Here is a 14148-nt window from a genome sequence, read left to right as displayed (position 1 = left end):
ATTAACACAGTTAATATAGATCTTGAAATAATCCTTATCTATCATGCTAGTGAATATATTCTTCCAGTATGCCTAGTCTGACTCTTAGTCTGTCACTTTTATTTAGTTTTCTAGGAAAAAAGTAATAAATATATAACTGTGTTTAACTTTTGCTATTTATGTTGCATGACTACATGAATGATTATGCTTAATTTATCTAGTAAGTCTCTCCACCAGGACTACTTGTAGAGTTATTTCATGATGAATTTTCTTGTTTTCCTCACCTCTTTTATCATTACAGGTTTTTATTCAGTATTTACTTCCTATGATTCAGCCTTATACCAGAGTCATCCAATACACCAAAATCTCATGCTATTTTTCAGATATGTGGCATTCTATTGGCTGGAACTTTCACTCATAGACGTGACCACAGTATACGAAGGAAAAGAAAACTAATTGATAGCTGTTTATTTATTAATGAGCCAAAAATGTAAACACAGTAATACAAATCTCACTTCCAGCCTCTTGGAGACAGTTGAGTTTATTCTGAGGTTTTATATATCTTCCTAAGTCTTAACCTGTGCTGAGGTCTGAATGTTTATGTCCCCCACCCCCATTTATACACTGAAATGCTGAAGTCCAATGTGATGGTGTTAGAAGGTGGGGCTTTTGGGAGGTGCTTAGGTCATGAGGGCCCACCCTCATGGATGGGATTATGGTTCTCATAAAAAGAGAGTCCACAGAGACCTTTGTCTCTTCTACCATGTAAAGACACAGTGAGATGGCACTGGCCATGAACCAGGAATAGGTCTCTCATCAGAACACAACTGTGCTGGGACCCTGACTTCAGGCTTCCCAGCCTCCAAAGGTATGAGAAATAAATTTGTCTTTTATAAACCATCTGCTAATGGTATTTTGTCCTGGAAGCCTCAATGGACTCAGACAACCTGCTCTGCTCTTGCATCAGAGCCTACCACACTGCTTCCTATGACTGAATATTATGTGTCTAGTTGCTCCAATGATTCTGCAACCATCACTTTTCCAGTCAGTTTAGAAGAAAGATAACTTACAAAATATGTTCAAAGACAAAAGACTTCTAATCGTTTGGAGGGACACAAAGGCTTTTAAAGGAATAATTAACAAGAAGCCTTCTCTAGTACATACAATTTTCAAGAAATGATAAAAAGAGTAAATCTCAAGCCTTACACACACCACCTTGTCTCACCTGAGCACACATTATTTTGCTTCAACTGGTCACTAGGGATCTAATGAGGAGTGAATCAATCAGGAGCCCACCATTGGCTTATAGTCTAGTGGGAGAGATTTCTCTGGTTGGGGGAAAAAGACGAAGTTAAAGATTTGAAGCATGAGAAAGATTCAAAGCTGCTGTTGCTGGCTTGTAGAAGGAAGCAGCCATATGTCAATGAAACAGAGACCTTTGTACTACAACTTCAAGAACTGAATTTTGTCAACAACCAGAAAGAGCTTGGAAGCTGATTTGTACCCAGAGCCTCCAGTGAGAACTCAGCCTAACACCTTGATTTCAGGCTTGTGATATTGAGCAGAGAACTAACCACATTTTGCAAGAATTCTGACTCATAGAACTGTGATCTAATAAATCAAATTTTATTTTAGGCTACTATGTTTGTGGTAAGTTTGTTATGCAGCAGTAAAAAATGACTATAGCTTGTTTTTACTCCAAATGGCTGGCTGGAGTGGTTAGCTTTGAAGCTAGAGGGTCTACTTCCAAGATGGCTCACTTACCTGGCTCACAAATTGGTACTGGGTGCATGTGGAGTCTATCAGATGGTACTGAGGGATGAAGGCATCAGTTCTTTTCCATAGGTCTATAGGTCCCTTACATGATCTCTATAACAAGTGATTATGATCCAAGAGCAATTGTCTCAAAAGAACAGGGAGAAGGTGAATGGAAATTTTTGAATTAACCTAGGAAATTACATAACATTGTTTTCATAATATTCTATTGGTGGAGGCAGTCCAAATGTTCTTCTCAGGTTCAGCAGAAGGGACATAATCATTACTTACTACTCAGTTAGAATGATTTCAGCATCTCCTTGTAAGAGGTACATATGGGATAGGATATTTTGTGGCAGTCATATTTGAAACCTACAATTACATGGTGATTTAATAATTCACTATCCTAGTACCTATCTCATTGGTTAAAATGTTGACATTTGGAGAAAAAGTTGGAAGTGAAGACATTGCAAATAAAGCATTGTTACACCCCAGTAGTTGGTTTATGATGTAAGAAATGGGTTTGGATATATAACATACATGCACGTAATAAATCTCATAATGACAAAGGTCAAGAATACTTGCTATCTTAAAAAAAAAAGTTTTTTATTTATTTTGAGAGTGGGGGAGGGGGTTGTGGGCATGAGCAGAGGAGGGGCAGAGAAAGAGGGGAAAGAGAGAATCCCAAGCAGTCTCTTGGCTGTCAGTCCAGAGCCAAACACCTAGGGCTTGAACTCACCAACCATGAGATCATGACCTGAGCCAAATCCATAGTCAGGAGCTTAATCAACTGAGCCACCCATACATCCTAGAATACTTGCTATCTTTAACATTAACTTAAATTTCTAGAAAACCTCCAAGATGTTGAAGATGGGGAGTTAAAATAAAAATTAAGATCTATTTGAATGTTAATGGGTTATTTTAACTTCAGTTAATATGCTTTTAACTTGAGTTATGTCACTACTGATTTCTTAAACACTTATTCAATATTTAGCAATTGATACAGGGCATTAACAATAGTTACACTCCAAACATTGTATATTTTGATTTGTATGGTATGTAAAGGCTAAGAAATCAGAGAAACTGCTATTCACCCAGATATAAAATGTAGGCAACTATTCCATTACAGAGTTTACTATCTAATTTAGGTTTATTTTTTCCAGAAAATGAATAAAATTCAAGATTGTTCTTATTTACATAATATGATAGTAAGTAAATATTATAAAGCAATAAAATTAGTCCTCAGCAGATCTAGACTGAATAAAAATATACAAATTATTTCTCTTCATCTTCTACATTTGGATGATTAAAAATAATTGAATCTCATTACTGAGTGAACCAGACATAAAGGAAAAACACTTTAATTCATGATAGCATGTGCATTCATTACTGAAGTAAAAAATTTGGTCAAACAATGTATAGACTTGGCAAAATAAAAATGATTTTCATTTTGCATAATTTCATATGTCTAGAATTTCACAATATAAGAGAAGCTTTATACAAATCACAAAAACTAGGAAATGCATTTTTCACATTTTAATTACAATTCACATGTCTGTATCTCCTGCTGTGATGTTTTGTTAAAAAGAGTACTCATTTGTGAAACTGCCAGTATAGAAACTGACAGATGGTAAGACCAGTTTCCAACCTGCTTAAGTACTGGTTTAATATGGTTTAGATTATTTTATTTGCATTGTCTGTTTTTACTATATACCTAAGTAGTACAAAAGTACTATTACAGCTTTGTTACAGTTCTTCTATTATAATTAAATCTAGTTATATTATTTATATATAAACTTATTGTTGTAATTTCAGATTTTATCAATACACTATTTTTAGAGATGATTTAATTGATTATTTTTCTTTAAAAAAGTGTCAGTTCTATTTTTTCTTAATGAAATTCCTACAAACACATAGATGCCTGGGGACAATCATAATAGAACAACTCAAAAATTCAGAAAAAAAAATCACTTTGATAGATGTAACCCATAGACATCAACAAATGAACCAATTAATTAAATACTTTTTCATATTTCAATCAGAAAAAAAGCATTTAAACATGAAAATTACCTCATGTGAAGGTGAGAAATCCTAAAGTTATACTCCAAAAGACCTCATTAATCACATTTGGATATATAAATAAAAAGAAGAAAATTATATGAAAGGAAAAGTTTCTACTGGTGAATTAGCTTATAAAAATTCCCTTTTTTTATGTTGATAAACATTATTTTTAATACAGTTCACTTCCTTTAAAAAACAGAGGAATGAATTCAGGGAACATTAATATTAATGTCATTTCTTGCCTCCTGCTATAGCTTCAGCTTAAACTTTTCTTAGCTTTCTAAAGTGATAATCTCTCCTGGAAATTCAGGATTACCTCAGTTACTGCGTAAGTGGTGCCTCTCCACACACACCTTCTGCTTACCATTCTTACCATTAAAATGGGCTCAGAATTGGTTCACTTTGTAAACCTGGGACTTGGTAGCCCAGTGACAAGGACAGTGGCATACAAGCACCTTAATAGTCTTGCTATCACATTTGCGCATGGGATGGAACCTTGGTGTCTATGTAGTTCCCAGATCAAAGACAGCTCATGCAGAGTATTACGACCTAGTCATCTGGACTTAGATTCTGCCAAGGATTCCTCTCTGAAATCCTGATCAGTTGACCTTGCTGGCCTTTTAGTTTCATTCACAGAGTAAGAACATGAACAGACCCTGCTTTTCTGCAGGATTTCTGCTGTGAAAAGACATTTACTAGTCCCCATTCCCAGTGTTCTGAAAGATAATTCTACCTAAATTCTTGTCTACTGTGCTCTGTCTACCTGGAGGTTGCCTCAATTAATACCATATTAAAATGGAGTTTTTCCTGTGCCCTCTGGACCCTGAACTACACTTTGGTCAATTCTCCTGTCTTCTATCTTGTACTTTTTCACCAGTCCTTGATCTTGAAGTATGTGCAAGTTTTAGCCTTCATCTCCATTAAGGCTCCTTGCTCTAAGGTACTTATAATACCACATTCATGTTAGAACAGTTATCGCAAAAGGATATTTTACCAGGCTGCCTGATTTGGGCTCAGGTCATGATCTGACACTTTGTGAGATCCAGCTTGGCAAGAAGCTTGCTTGGGCCTGTTTGGGATTCTCTCTTTCTTTCTCTCCTGCCTCTGCTCCACTTGTGAGACCACGTTCTCTCTCTCAAAAATAAGTAAACATTTAAAAAAAGTATAATTTAAGAATGTTTTCTTTAATGTTTATTTTTGAGAGAGAGAGTGTGAGCAGGGGAGGCGCAGAGAGAGGGTAACAGAGGATCCAAAGCAGGCTCTGTGCTCACAGTATTAAGCCAGATGTGGGGCTCGAACTCAGGAACTCATGGAGCTGTGAAATCATGACCTGAGCCAAAGTCAGATGCTCAACCTACTGAGCCACCCAAGTGCCCCAGAAATTCAGAATGTTAATAAGAAATTTACAATTATTTTTTCATTTATTTTATACTATTGTTATACTATTGATTTTATACTATTAGGCTAAAGCAAAGAGAAGTGGCCTTCATCTAGCTTTCTTCATAAAGACTGGATAATGATGACAGGGTACGAAGTAAATCAAAGGACAATAAATAGCTAGGATAAAAAAAAGAAATGCAAGTTTTAAATTTATTTTCTGATACTTCATCTATATTGTTTGAAAATATTTTGAAGTGAATCCACTTTCTAAAACATCTTATACAGTTCATTATAGTAACTGCATTGTAAAGAAAAATGATCTCTTTACCTTCCCTAGGCACTAATTTTACTTTTTAGGTACCACTGCTGAAGAGTTCCTAATTTGGCTCATCACTTCATTCAGTGGGAATTCAGTGCACATAAGGGGCACATATGTAATTGGCAACCTAATTTTTCTGCTTTCATCAAATGGTGCAATGCCAAATCTTCATTGAACTTGCCAGTTAAATGCACTTGGGAACCAAACAGCAGCAAGCATAAGAGATGAAAATGAACAAATTGGAAAGAATCATTAACTTTCTGTGTTTTCCTATCACAACAAAAATTGTATCATTGAGAGTGTAGCAAAGTGGGAAATTCTACTTGAAACATTAAATAATCTTAAAAGAGAATAATTCATTGACTTAACTTCTGAAATGTTCATTAGGATTTATAAATGCAGTTTCTAGTACAGATTTTTTTCAATCAAAATACAAAATAGTTAAAATGAATCAAAGTTTTAGAAGTGTTTTAGGTTACACATTTTGTCTTTCTGGTATAGTGTATATGAATGTTAGACCTTACGTTGGAAGCAAAATTGTTAGAAAATTAAGCGAGAAATGTTGGCTTATTTAATACCTTAATGAATAAAAGCAATTGACAGATTGTCATGGTTCTCACTAATTACGAATGCAATTGAGAGTGTGAAAATTACAATCAGTTGTGATTACCAAAAAATGCCCTTGAAATATCTGGTCTAATGTATAATTTTGAAGTATGCAATATAGAGTCATTATTAAATTATCATTTTTGATGACAATTAAATAGAGAACTGAGACCAAAAAACCAAAAAACTTCCTGAATATGATTAAATATTATTCTTAGGGATAGAGGGTTTTTTTTTTTTTTTGTCTTGTCTATTTGCAGCTTGTAAAAAGAAACACATCTTTACTGGCTAACTGAAATGTTCAGACCAGGAATATGTCTTCTGCAGAATTTTCTTCTGCAGTGATAGCAGGATTCCTTTCCTAAGGACTTTGGAGAAAAGTTTCCTAACATTTTTCATTCATGAGTCCAAGGATTTAAGACTTTGAAAATCCTTGTTTAACTCTAAAAAATAAATTTTGTAATCCCTTCTTGCACTGGAAAAAGTAGGAAGGAGGTAGAAGGAAAATGCCACAGGGTTTAGATCAGCTTATTTCATAATTATCAAAAGCTAAGAAACTATTAAGTCTTCCAACTAAACTAGGTGTTCTGAATAGGAGGTGGAATGGACAGTAGAGTAGGGACAACTTAGGTTGAGCTCCAGCTGTATCAATTAACCTGTATGTTACCTAATGTTAACTACCTACCCTCCCCAAACCTGACTTTCCTGGTCTGTAAGACTAAGGAAATTATAATTTCACAGGGCACACACACATTAAATCTCAACATCCTTTGTTAGTACATCCATTTTCCAGGTTTAATCAAAGGAGCTAAAATGTTCTGTATTTATATGTTATTGATGTATTTATCCACTGGTCCCAACCTTGCTTGATTATACGCTTAAGCTACTTTTAATGGACTTTATCAGGCTCTAAACTCTTTATATGAGACAGGGAAAAACTTTAGGGAGGGAAAATCAGAGTGAAGAAGGTAAAATGGAGAATAAAGGGGCGCCTGAGTGGCTCAGTCGGTTAAACGTCTGACTTCAGCTCAGGTCATGATATCATGGCTCTTGTGTTTGAGCCCCGCGTGGGGCTCTGTGCTGAGCTCAGAGCCTGGAGTCTGCTTCAGATTCTCTCCCTCTCTCTCTGCCCCTTCCCTCACTCTCTTAAAGATAAATAAACATTAACAAAAATTAAAAAAATAATACAATGGAAAATATATAATGGACAAGCATTTGATAAAAACTTGAGGACATAGCAATGGCCATGAGCTACTGATAGAGACTGAGTTGTCAACCTTTCCACCACCCTCTAGCCCCCTATCTTTTGTCACATTTACGAGAAAAAGGATTTTCCATAGCTGTCACTCCAAATCAGAGCTGTATCCATGCCAAAATACACATTATACTCATTCAAAAAGCACACCTTGCTTTTACAACCCAATATATTCACATTTCAGCAGATTTTGGCCAGTTAGATTATTTAGATTACTAGAAGCTCTTTCTCAATACAGTACTGCATGAGATCACAAAGTGTTCAGCAGTCCAGTTAGGGAGGTAATGTCAGGTGTACAAACTTAACACTGGAGATGTATCATCTGTCTACATGCCGACAGAATGGGTTAAAAAATGTTTCCTACACACACACATGCACACACAGTTAAATACACTTCATCTGCTGTATTGTCTGCCAGACATAAATATATAGGAGTGGAGATAAAGAGGGGCATGGATGGGAAAGAGTTCAGGACCCAGTGCAAACCCAAAAGGAAATGAGGCAATACAATGGGAGAAAGAATCAGGAGAAATAAATCAGGTAAGCAATAGCACCATGCATCTGAAGTCTTCCCCATCTATAAACCGGAAAATTTTCTCTGGGGGCCATCAGTCAAATGATATCAAAATGGTAGCTGGTTCTGTTTGTAATTCCCGTGTGTCCAGGACCTTAGGTGTAGCAACACAAGTACCACTCCAGGTCACAGTCCCAATGCTTCCATTATCCTACAGAAGAACTGAGTACTGTCAATAATGGTTCCTGGGAAGTGTGACTTGCTTAGAGGAAAGGAGTCAGGTTTCTTTCCTTGATGCCAAGGAGTGAAGAGACGCGTCAGGATGTGAATAGGTTACCAGGGAAGGAAAAGGGGAGAAAGAACCTTATAATTTCCTCCCTGAGAGGTGGAAGAGAAGGAAGGTAACTGGTGGTCTGGAGAGAAAAGATACAGTGCATTTTCAGCATCCCCGAGGTCCCTTCGCACTGCTTCAGACTCCCCCTTCTCCTGATTTGAACTGCCAAAAGCACTTGGACTCACGCACAAGGATGGGCTAAGGGGAAAGCCAAGTCAGCGCGGTCGGAAAAGGCTTCTCTTAAGATGAAAACTCAGCAACGGGCCAGCCGTGGGTGTGCGCGCGTTAATGTATGAGTATGCGTGCGTGGTAACCAGCAGACGCAGTTGGCTGGGCGCCGCCCTCAAAGCCCCCTCCCCGCTCAGCGTTCCCCCCGCCCCGCCAATCCCTCCCTATAAAGGCCGCGCTCGCCGCCGCCCTCCTCGCAGTCGGGGAGCGCGGCCTGCCGTGGAGGTGGCCCCAGCGCTCCCCACACAGTCACACTCCGCGCACTCACACACTTGGAAGCGCCTCCCCACGTCCCTCCCCTGCCCTCCTCTGGCTCTGCTCTTCTCTCTCTCACCGCAAATAGTCGCCGACCGACTGCCAATCCGTCTCTCTCTCTCTCCTTCTCTCTCTCTCTCTCTCTCTCAACAACATGACTGACTGGGAAGCGGTGGCTCAGGCAGAGCAGCTCTGCTGGCGCAGGCAGGAGAAGGAGGATTATTAAAAAAACACAGCTCGACTCTGCAACTGGAGTGGAGAGAAGGAGCCCAACAGCCGAGAGGGGAGGGAGGGCAGAGGAGGGGGACCAGGAAAGACACCCCCGTGCCCCGAAGACACACATTCCTGACTGCCCAGGAGGAGCCTTAACAAGCGGCGCGGAGCCCTTCAAGGTAGTAACGCCCTCGGTGCCCCCGCGGCCGGAGGGTCGCGTGTTGCGTCGCTGCTGCGCTGGGGCCAGTCCCCGGCGGACGCGGGGTGACTGCCGGGCAGGTGACCGCGCCGTGCCCGGGGCCGCCCTGGAGCAGCCCCCGCCCAGGCCCGGGGCGCCGGCGGCGGGCCCGGCGTGCGCGGCGCGGAGACCTGGCCTTGCAGGCAGGGTGGGCGGGGGGCGGACGGGCTAGCTCGCTGGCGGCCCGCGACTCCTCGCGCGCTGCGTGGCCTTTTCCTCCGCGCTCCTGAGCGTTCTGCTCCGGGTGGCGGCGGCCGCCGCTCCGGGGCGATGCAGAGCGCGGCCGGCCGAAGAAGCAAGAGTTGGCGCAGGTTCCGGGCCGCTCCCCTCCCTCGCTGCTCGCGTCCCGCAGGTAGGGGCGGTCGGCCAGCTCAGGCTCCCCGGGCTGCGGGCGCCGGGGCGGGGGCGGCGCCGTAGAGGGGGAGGGGGGCGGGCGGGGAGCCGGGGGGCTCCCGGCGGAGCCGCAGTGCCCGAGCCGGGACCGCCTCTCGCCTCTGCCTGCGTGTCCTCAGGCGCCGGCTTCCTGGCTTGGAGGCGAGACCTTCCCCAGCGGAGGCAGGAACGGCAGCGACTTAGTGTGAACAAATCGCTTTGTGGTGGCGCGTCAAGGGCTGCGGGGAGGGGTGTGTGTGTTTGTGTGTGTGTGTGTGTGCGTGCGTGTGTGCGCGCGCGCCCATTCGTGTGTGTTCGCGCTCCTGACTAATCAATGCTTTGGCTCACCTGAAAAGATAATCAGCCTTCAGGTGAAACCCTTGGGCCCCCTCAGCTTTTGGCTTGTGTCCCAGGGATTCGTACAGGCGGTGCCATCAAGGGGTAGGGTTGCACGATAGGGTGACGGAGGGATTTGTGAATGGTGCTTCTCTGCGCGTGGAGGCTGAGCTTGCTGATGTAAAGGAGGAGGTATCCAGAGTGAGAAGAAAGGCTATTTATGGCAAAGAGTTGTGAAATTTCTCGGGGTTTCCTTTAGTGTATCCTGAGCCTCTTTCTCCCTACCCCCTTCTCTCTCCTCTTCCTCCCTATGTCGTTTCTTCCATTTGTCCTCTTCTTTCTTAGAATTAGAAGCAGTTCTGCTTTTTTTCCCACTCTCGTGGGACTTGGAATATGAAGTGAAGTCAGAAATCACTTGTTTTTTTACAGGTAGAAAAAAAAATGTTTCTTAGAAGTCCGATCTCTGGGCCTTTAATGTTCTTACGTACTTGTTCTCCACTTGTCTTATCTCTTAAGGCCATCACTAGGACCCACAAGACACAAAGTACCTACTTGGTTTCAACAGCTTTCATTTTTCGTATCTTTACAGTTGAATGCCTTCCCACTGAAATGTAACACATTTTCTCCATGTCTACCCTTAAGAAAGGCTATTCAAAATAATGCTCACACATTTTACTGTAAAGCTGGTTTTATTAAAAGCCTTGGAAAGGAAAGAGAAGCAGACACCTAGGTGAGTTTATATCGATCACTACTGATTAAGGACTACCTATTTAGAAAATACCTAAAATATTATGAATCTAGACGGCAACACAGTTTGTTTCGGTTTCTTTTTCTATTTGCTTTATAATCAGTAGAGATTCCAAAGACATAACTTGAAGCTTAGAGAGGACTTGGAACAGTATCGACCAATAATGCTTTAGCAAATTTATGTTTGTTTTTAGAAGTAGGAACCTGTGCTTTCATTGAACCTAAGACTGGGTCGTGACAGAGACTAGGACAGTAGGGTATCTTTACCATTTTAAATTGCGATGTTTTTAAGCGCCTGCCAAGCCCAGTGTTTTTAAAACATTGAAATTCCAAACACTCCTTCATTAATTTCACAGAGAAGAAAGAGTAGTTAAGTGGTCAACCTATTGTCAGAGTGATTTGTCTTCATTTGATATTAATTAAGGAGCTTCTTATTTTGATGGAAACATGCCAACTGTTGTTGGTTGTTGTTGTTGCTAAGTGTGAAAGTAGCTTTCCTTAACAGTCCTGTTCATTTTGAAAACAAAGCAGAGTTAAGGATTTGTTATTTTAATTTAGTTAGATTCCTGTTGGTTTAAAATACATTTTTGCAGTGCCTCGCTGGCTCAGTGCCAGTCCACAGAGCATGTGACTTTTGATCTGGGCGGGGGATCTCTACCCCATGTTGGGTATAGAGATTACTTCAAAAATAAATATACTTTCAACATTGGAATCTGTGCAGTTTTATATTTGACATTAGAACTTAGACTGAGTGCCCTATTCTGAGGTTTGCTACCTTAACTTTCCTGAATCATTGGAATGTAGAAATAATGGGGAATTTTAAAATGTACTTGATGAATTATATTACTGCAATCATTAAAAAGTTATGAATATTTTGTTCTTTGATACTGTCAGAGAATCAGCAACTGTTTATTAGTTTAATGATGTATTATTTATACTATAGAATATTAATTTACATCAAATTCATCAACATAGTACTCATAATAATTGACTTCGCTTGTGCAAGGTACTATCTAGGCATTGTGGAGGAACATCAGACTTCCTCCCTGCCCTTCAGGAGCTTACTCTCCAGTTGGGATGAATCTGATGCACGTGTTTGAACAAAGTTAACAATCTATGACAGTGAGAGATTGCATGTCTAACAAGGAGTGCAGTAAATCAGAGCATGATGATAACATTTCATACTGAACATTGATAACATTTTTTTCTGAAGGGCTTCAGGGGTAGGTAAGATTTTCTTGGTCTTGGTCTTAAAGGATAAATCGGATTCATGGCTTGTTGATAAAACCGTAAGGTGTAAAATGGAAGTCTCCTAGAATTTTAGAAAACAATTCAAGACGTAAGGGGAAATAAGTTTGTTTTGAAATAGATTTATATATTGCAAAGTGGTTGAATTAGTTGTGTGAAGGGCAGGGTGAATTGGTTTTTGATGTACAACATTCTATACACTCTATTCTTGAAATTAATTGAATTTCTGTACCTAAGAGGACAACTTTTTGATTTTTTTTGTTGCCTTTTAATGAACAAAATGCTCAACATATACTTGTAGAGAATATTTACCGTAAATATTTAAAAATACCACATCACATGAAAGTGTTGAACTTGGTATTAGTAACAAGATATCAGGTATTACCGCTTTATAGTCAGGGGTTTGAGGTACATCCTTAACCAACTCTCCTTAGATTTGTTCTAAAGAAAAAAAAGAATGAGATACATAAAAGAACAGTTATAGTAATAGTGAGCATTCACTGAATGCTTAATATTTTTTTCTTTATATAAACTATGCAATCTATTAAATGACATTTTCTGTAATACTTTTGTTTTAAAGTTATTAGGATGCACTCACATTATAGTTAATATATCTTTACATTATTTTCCATGGATATAGAGCTAGGATGTAGGGTTTGTGGGGAATAATTTTAGAATTGTAGTGCTTTTAAAGATTTTTTAAACTTCTTGTAAATAGATGGTATTAATAATAGGAACAGGTCCTGTCCCTAAGCATTCTGAACTTAGTTTTTTTTTTTTTTTGTATATATGTTTTTGTACAAACATAAAACTGTTTAAAATACATTTCCCCATTTTAAGAACTCAAGAGGAAACATCTGAATTGACTTTGAGCCTGTCTTTTCAATATGACACCTTAGAAGTATGTTATGGTGACAGTAAAGAAATAGTACAAATATTAGATATGACTTTCAATAGATAACAGAATAGAATTACTTTCAGATTAGGTGGATTAAAAGATTTTCACATATATATTTTGTTGACAGTGACTAGATAAGAATTATTACAAAAGCGAAAAGCCTATTAAATTGCCAATTTCATATTCATGTAGGAATGGGATGATTTCCAACATAGTAACAGTACAAACTGGACTATCTATTAATTGGTTTCTTTTGAGTTTGGTTTTAGACGATATGTCACAGGTGTATCACTTTGATAATGTAATCTCTCCTCTGAATGACTGACAGCTCCTGCATTATTTCCCTATTGGATAGTGACGAGATGTGTTTGCTTTATATTGAGAAATATTATCAGAAATATTATCTTCACTATGCAAGTGTGTCAGTTAACAATAACACATGAAATCTGAGGTGGGGGAAACAGTGAGAAAAGATGTGGAGCTTGATAAAAAACACTCTAATGAAACATTCTTCAATATATGGCTTAAACTAAATGTAACATAAAAATATAAACCTGAACAATCTAAACTGCAATTGATATAGTACCAAGATAATGTTATCAGTTCTTATTTTTAAATCACTGCATTGCATTTTCAGTTGTTTTCATGTGGGCTGAATAAAATGGCCAAAAAAAAAAAAAAAAAAAAAAGAAAAAAAAAGGTGGTGGTTGAAAGTTCAATAGCATCTGTGGTATGATATTATGTTTTTTAAGAAAGATTTCTGCTTTGATCACTGACAGATGCAGCTTATTTGACCAAATGCCTACCCCTCTACCTAGATTAACTTAAAATATCGCTTTTGGGGGGCGCCTGGGTGGCTCAGTCGGTTAAACGGCCGACTTGGGCTCAGGTCACGATCTCGCGGTCCGTGGGTTCGGGCCCCACGTCGGGCTCTGTGCTGACTGCTCGAGCCTGGAGCCTGTTTCAGATTCTGTGTCTCCCTCTCTCTCTGCCCCTCCCCCGTTCATGCTCTGTCTCTCTCTGTCTCAAAAATAAGTAAACGTTAAAAAATAAAAAAAAATCGCTTTTGGTTTTGCATATATATATACTGCATTAAATAATTTTTAAACTTTAATTAAGCTAAATTAAAATTTTTGAATACTGTAACTGTTGTCTGATACCAATATAAAATTTAAAGGCCATTTAAAAGGAAACATCTTATTATCTAATGGCAAATTCTTAACCTAGAGCAGTAGTTCTCAAAAAATGCCAATCCCCAGATGATTGAATCTGAAATTCTCAGGTGGGTTCTTCAGTGTGATTCGTAAGCACTTTCAAATTTGAGAACTACTGACCTAGAGTATTTTATAGTGAAACTTGAAGTCTTTGTCTTCTGCCTGTTTTGTAGCTAAATACTTTCCTTAGCTGTTA

At 39.2% G+C, this 14148-nt stretch overlaps 1 protein-coding gene across 6 annotated transcripts in view; it reads left to right on the top strand.

Moving 5' to 3' along the window:
- The first annotated feature begins 8668 nt into the window (after nucleotides 1–8668).
- CCSER1 (coiled-coil serine rich protein 1) overlaps nucleotides 8669–14148 on the top strand; it is an 855904-nt gene continuing 850424 nt past the window's right edge. For 3 of the 6 annotated variants that reach the window (XM_007074680.2, XM_007074681.2, XM_042984183.1), the window contains exon 1: nucleotides 8670–9078. The gene's annotated coding sequence lies outside the window, so the exon portion shown is untranslated. The other 3 variants (XM_042984180.1, XM_042984182.1, XM_042984181.1) reach the window with 2 other exon arrangements.

Source organism: Panthera tigris, chromosome B1 (genome assembly GCF_018350195.1).
Source record: "Panthera tigris isolate Pti1 chromosome B1, P.tigris_Pti1_mat1.1, whole genome shotgun sequence".
Lineage (NCBI taxonomy): Eukaryota > Metazoa > Chordata > Mammalia > Carnivora > Felidae > Panthera > Panthera tigris.
This window is presented reverse-complemented; position numbering and strand designations above follow the sequence as displayed.